This window comes from Pygocentrus nattereri, chromosome 14, assembly GCF_015220715.1.
Source record: "Pygocentrus nattereri isolate fPygNat1 chromosome 14, fPygNat1.pri, whole genome shotgun sequence".
Taxonomy (NCBI): domain Eukaryota; kingdom Metazoa; phylum Chordata; class Actinopteri; order Characiformes; family Serrasalmidae; genus Pygocentrus; species Pygocentrus nattereri.
The window spans coordinates 37,155,721-37,162,896 of NC_051224.1; positions in this window are offsets into that span (position 1 = coordinate 37,155,721).

Genomic DNA, 7,176 nt, shown 5'->3' on the forward strand with positions numbered 1-7,176 from the left:
CGTTTTAGACTAGCTAGAGTTTATGTCACTGATGTTGGTAGATAAAAGTGTTGAATGTTGCATGAATGCATGTATGTAGCATTTTTTATGTTTTAGCTTCTGAACCACCCAGTAATGCAGTAACTTCAACATTTGCAAATGAATACAGTGATTCTAACGTGGTAAGTTCAGTGTGGTTTGTTTATGTAATATTAAGTAGCTGGCCGGAAATTTAACGCTGCTCTTTGTGATGCAGGTGTTTCCTGATGAAATTTTAGATGCTCTCCACTTCTCATTTGTCTGTTGCAGGAGAGGAACCGAAACCATTCCCTTTTGAATTATGGGCACCCTCCACTTGTGGATAATCTAATATACTCACGTTTATAATCTGCATAGTTTGCAGAAGTTTCTTAAGGTTCAGTTGATAAAAACTGTAACATCTTGAGAAGTAGATGCATCATCTCTTTGTCTTGAGTTCCTTGAAGTGCAAGCAAAGGTCTGAGAATGTTCCTATAGTGAGTTTTATTCATTAGATTTTAACTGCCATTATACATATACACAAGTGTACAGTGTACAACCGCATTTACAAAAAAAGTTGGGATGCTGTACAAAATTTGAATCAAAACAATGCAATGATGATGGTCATGCAAACCATTTAAAATGATGCAAACCATTTAAACCCCATATTTAATTGAAAACAGTACAAAGACAACATATCCAGTCTTGAAACTTCGGGTCCACAGGTGGCAATGCATTAAAAACAGACATGATTCTGTGGTGGAAATCATTGCTTAGGCTCAGAAACACTTCCAAAAACCACTGTCTGTGAACACTGTTCGCTGTTGCATCCAAAAATGCAAATAAAAGCTCTACCATGAAAAAAGGAAACCATATATAAAAAGGATCCAGAAACACTGCTGCCTTCTCTGGGCCTGAGCTAATTTAAGATTCACTGAATTGAACTGGAAAAGTGTCCTGTGGTCCAAAGAACCAACATTTTTAATTCTTTTTGGACATCGTGGATTCCGCAACCTCCCAGATAAAGAGGAGAGGGACCACGTGGCTTGTTTTCAGAACACAGTTCAAAAGCCGTTATCTGTGATAGTATAAGGATGTATTAGTGCACATGGAATGAATGACTTGCACATCTGTGAAGGCACCATTAATGTTGAACAATATATACAGATTTTGAAGCAACGCATGCTGCCATGAACTGATGAGCTGTTGAAATCCTATGCCAAGCAAGCATGGGAAAACATTTCACTTCCAGAACTACAGCAGTTGGGACTCCCCAGTTACCAAACGCTTACAGAATGCTGGTAAGAGTAAATATGTCCCAACTTTTAGGAAACATGTTGACTGCATCAAACTCAAAATGGGCATAAGTTGTTTTTTTTTTTTTAATACATAATTGAACTCTGTTTTTATTTACATTTTTCACAACGTCCCAATATTTTTGGAAACAACAGGGTTGTAGTTTAACCCTTGTGTGGTGTTCATGTTTTTGTTACTCAGTGGTCTGGTGGACTCACCATATTATTGGGTTTTTTTTTTAACACAGCCATTACAATTTATGTAAAAATACCAGATGTAAAAAATATCCAGTGTAGGGTTCTCCTTTAGCAGCTGTAGCCAGTCAGCAGCCTGTCCATGTTGTCCACCCTCACACACACATATATATATACAGACACACACATACACACACAGACACACACACACACTAACTGCAGGCCATATAGGAAAAGAACAGAGTGAAGGACACAGCCCCACCACACTTATGATACCACTGGTTCACCCAACACCACATGTGTAATACAAACGTGTAGGGGTGAACATTGTGAACCTCTGAAAATGGGTTCTTTTACATGTACAGCAAAAGAGCAAAGGCCAAGGAATCTGAGGCTGAAATAATAATAAATTTTTTTTGGTAAACACTGAAAATCGGTCCCACAGACCCCAACACCACACAAGAGTTAAATAACATTATTAACATACAACCTAAAGGTAGAAGGTATACAGGAGGATGAACAGCAACACTATAGCAATGGACGGTAGTACACATCCAAGTGATGACTCTCAGCTCTGCAGAGCTGTGACCCAGAAGGAACTTAGTTTGACACAGTGACTTGTGAAATATTGTGGCTATGGCATCCACCACATGCTCAACAGTGTGCCCCTAAGTGTGCCAAAGACAATAGCTGTTGCTGTGTTATTGTTAATGTTGTTTGTATTTGGTTTGAAATGTGTGTATGTGTTGATTGTGTGTGAGATTAATTGTGTGGATTAGTGTGTCTATCATAAAGTGCAAATGTGTGGCAAGAAATAACTTGCCTGCTGTGCCTGGCTGTTCTGAAATAATGGCCTCTCCCACATCTCCTTCTTACCAGTACCACAATATTTAGATGGGATAATGATGGCACTACACAATTCACAGTATGTCATAGCTGTGAAGACAGCAAGAGTCAACTTTTGTCCAGAGAGCAACCTACAGCTCAGGAGTTATTGAGGAATTTTGCCATTTCAGAAGAGTTAAGAAGGACGTTGGCATTCACCGTTAAGAGAGTGAGCATGTTGGTGGCAACAGTTTCACAATCTGAGGGTAAACACTGTTCCTGTGCCTGGTGGTCTGGGGCAGGATGCAGGGGTACCACTTATCAGACAGCAGAAGCAAAACTAGCTGTGGTTTTAGGGGTCTGAGATAATGCTGTTGATTTTTTGGCAGTTATTGTTCATGTGAAGTGGAAGTGAGGTTGAAGTAATGAAATGTGTGGATCCGTACAGAAATTTGATGGAGTTGGTCAGAATGCTCTATCATGCATTTAGAATATGGTCAGGACTTTCATTAGTCTCAGAAAGTGATGCAGCAGGGTTACTATAGCTTCAAGTAGTGCTGACTTCAGTTAAAGTTGATTGAACCATTTAACTCATGAACCAGTGAGTCCAGCCAGTGAGTATTTATCCTTAGTGAGGACACTTCAAGGAACCTGTTAGGAGACCAAAATCTGCAAAAACCTTTGAAGAGCTTTCCTTTGCACAGTGGTTTACCTTGTCTCCCTTGAAAACTTCCAGCTGAGGTACAACACAAGTTCCCCTTTTACCTTTTTACCTTAAATCAATATGACTTCACTTCCAACACTGTGAAGTGTTTGGCAAGGTCTGGCCAAGCTTGGAGCACAAAGAATCTCTTAGGGTGACAAGCAAGTGTTGACACCTCACCAACAGACTGAGTTTGCAGAATGGTCAGTCCTTTCAGTGGATAAGTAATAATGGCAAACTGCAGAATAAAACACAGATACCATTTGACTAAGACTAGGTAGGACTTACACCCTTAGTATGAGGCCAGAAACTGTTTCTAATAGGCTCCACCTTATCAACCTGTGGCTTGACCAATCTATTTCCTAGCCAATATCCCAGGAACTTTGTTTTCTCCACATTCAGTGTCAAGCCTGCAGCTGAAATCTTCCAGAAGAAAGCTTCAACATACTTTAGATGATCTTCCCAGCTGGAACTGTAGATAACAAAGTTGCCAAGATATGCTGCTCAGTGTTCTCTGCAACACTTTAATTGATAACTAGAAGACTGCTGGGGTTCAGTACAACCCAAACAGTTTAAAAATAATGTTCCTCAAACAAGGACTGCAAGGATTTTAGGCATTTCACCCATGGTGCATAATAAAATCAGAATCTGAAGAAATCTCTATGCTTAAAGCACAGGGCCAAAAACCACAACGGAATGCCTGTGGACCATCCAGACTGTTACCTGTGTAACAAGTTTAAAAGCCAGGGTCTGTCTTGATCTTGGGGGTATTAGTGGGTAGCAGTCTGTCTGTGTCCATTTGGTGTGTTTTTCCTCTGTTTTGTCATACAGTGCACAGTTGTACAGGTACATGATTGACCACACAGAATGTCCTTCTGTATATAAAAGGCCATCAAGCCACTAACAAGGAGACATTCAGGGTTCTCTCCACTCCAATGTCACCTGGAAGTACACCTGTCCAGACCCGCTCAGCACCCTTCACTCAACTCCATTTGTTCTGCATTCATTGTCAAATTTGTGAAAGCTTTAATAAAACTGTGAATTTTGGGGAAAGTAGTGGATGAGTGCCATTTATTTGAGTTACCTTTTCTTCCGTTTTTGAAGTGGGAGTTTTGTATTTTTAGTATTTTTGTTTCATTTTATTTTCAACTTTAGTTAGTTTAAAACTATTAATTGCTTTTGTTTCTTGCTCTGGGTCATGCTTGTCCACGAAGATCTCATTCAGCATGCAGCTTAGCCTCTTACTACTGAGAAAATCTAAATACACCTGAGGAGTTTTCTGGCTAAAACGGTGTCTGACAATCTCAAATGATTTAGGTCTTATCACTATTTTATCTGCCTATAGAATGCAACCAGCCAAATGTTTTGACCAACAGGTTTTCTTTACCTGCTTTACACTTTGTTCTGTGTAACTGGACTACATTCTGCCCTTGTTAAAAAAAGACTGACCAGGTCAGCAGACTGCAAACAGGTTAGCAGCCTTCTCCAATAATAAGAGACGTGCTTCAAGTTCAAGTCACTGTAAAAGTGAGAGATTCTTTTTCTTTGTTTTTTTTTTTATAATAATTTGCTGAAGCTGCTTCATTATGTTCTACAGTTTCTCATAAATTACAATGTTATGCTGATAAAAATGACATGAAAGGAACTGAAGCCCATATTGGTTGGCCAGACATGAGCAAACAAGAATTTGTGATTTGTTGACTCTCTTGAACCTTTAATTAACTGACAAAAGTATAAAGAAATGTTAATATTTTGGCTGACCAACTTGATTGTATTTCGTAAATATAAACAAAATTTTACTTTGATGCCTGCAACACACTCAAAAAAGTTGAGTGAGAAAAATAATGGTGAAAAGTTTATAGAATATTAAAATTACACTGGTTTCAGACATTCCACAATAAGCAAGTGAATTGGTAACATGTAAGGGTGTCATGATTGGGTAATAAAGGAGCATCCACCAAAGGCTCTTGTATAAGCACAGATGGGTTGTAGCTCATGCCAAACCCCATGAGGGAATTGCCAAAAGGTTCAAAAAGAACATTTCTCAATGCAAAATCACAAATAATTTAGGTCTTTGACCAACCAACATACATAATAGTGAGCAAAGCTCACTTGAAGCTCTGTTTAACAAGAAGAAAGCCATACATAAATTCTATGCAGAAACACTGCCGAGTTCTCTGGGCTCAAGCTTATCTCGGATAGTCCGAAAGACAGTAGAAATGTGTGCTGTGTTCAGACAAATCCAGGTTTCAGCTTGTTTTTGAGAAGAAAGGATATCAAGCTCTCTAATCTTAGGATCAACACGCCATTTAGACTTTTATCAGTGAAAGGTGCAACATCTGTCATGGTATGGGGGGCATCAGTGCCCACAGCATGGATGACTTGTTTGAAAGTAGCAATGATGCTGAAATGTATATTGGATTTTAGAGACACATATGCCACCATGAAGATGATGCCTTTTCCCAAGAAGTTCATGGTAATTTCAGCAAGACACTGCCACACTGTAAAAAAAAAAAGTGTAAAAAAATGGTACTTTTCTGGCAGTAGGGGCACCAGAAAATGACTGTTAAAAAACAGAATTTCTGTAAACTTAAAAACATACATAAACCGTAAAAAAACGGTATTAACATCTATTACTGAAATTTTACAGGAAATATTCCTACAGTTTCATGAAATTTCTTTCTTTCAACATATTTTTATGGTTAGAATAGTGTCATAGCCCAGAAAAAAAAACAGATTTATTACCTTTATAAATGATAAAGAAAGGTTTAAGTACAGATTATTAGTGTTATCACAAAAACAGTAGAGTATAACACAGAAAAAAATGTTATTTTAATTATTATTACCATTCAAATACATTAATATACTGTACAAATAAAAGTATTTTCTTTCTGTAAATGTAGGATAACTGTACTTTTAAATCATTCTTCTTTAAAACAGCAATTATATTTATGACAATTAAAATCCATCACTGTAATTTTACAGGAAATAGTCCTATAATCCCTGCGACCCTGACGGAGAAGCGGCTTGGAAAATGGATGGATGGATAGTCCTATAATTTCAATAAATCTCTTATTTTCAACAAATATTACTTGTTAGAATAGCGTCATATACCTCTAAAAACCAGAAGACTTCCGTTAGACAAGAATGGGCAAAAATTCCACTTGCAAAGCTGCATCAATTAGTATCCTCAGTTCCCAAATTATTAAAGAGGAAAGATGATGTAACACAGTGGTAAACATCCCTCTGACCCAACTTTTTTCTTTGATCAAATTCTAAATTAGTTTATATTTACAAAACACAATTAAGCTGAAACATTGGAAAGTATTTTCTTTGTACTTTCATCAGCTAAAAAGTTTGAAGAGAACTCACAAATCACAGATTCTTGTAATAATCACATTGTCTCAACTTTTAAGCAAATGAGGTTTGTAATATATCATCGTACATTAGAATTAGAATTAGAATTCAGAAATGCAATGTGGTTTTACACATTAGTGAATAAAAATGCATAATAAAAATACATAATAGCACACACATTAAGTGAACGAAATGATACGAAAATAATATATTAATAAACCTCTTACTTTAGTGCTACCTAACAGTTGTGGAAAGGGAGCAGCCCAATGCTGCTGTAGATGATTGGAATGCAGATGGTAGAAGATTCAAATAACTATAGTGGTAACTATTCATATTCTCAGAGAAGGTTCTTGTATGTTTGTTTGCTCGCTGGTTGATAGAAATATAAAATAAAAATATACTGCGGTTTTTAAGGTAACATTAGGTGGTCCGTTGCATTTTGGATTGTGCTCATTTAAATGTGGGCATATTTGATCATCTGTGAGCAGTTTTTGGTCGATTGCTCTGCATAATCAACCGACGTGACGGCTACTTTGACTACTGGGGGAAAGGAACGCAGGTCACCGTTTCCTCTGGTAAGTAGGTCCTGTTTATCATTTCTCTGCGTTTGGGCGCTTTTTGTGGGTTTTTTTGGAGAAAGCTGACCAACGTTACTCCAACATGCAGTGATACATTTCAGCGCCGGGGTAGGGGGGCTGTCTAAAGCGAGAGGGAGAAGGTAGACACGGTGTTGGGCAGAATAGCCGTTTTTGCGCAGTGAATTGGTCAGTTTACTCACAGTGATAATTACTTCGACTACTGGGG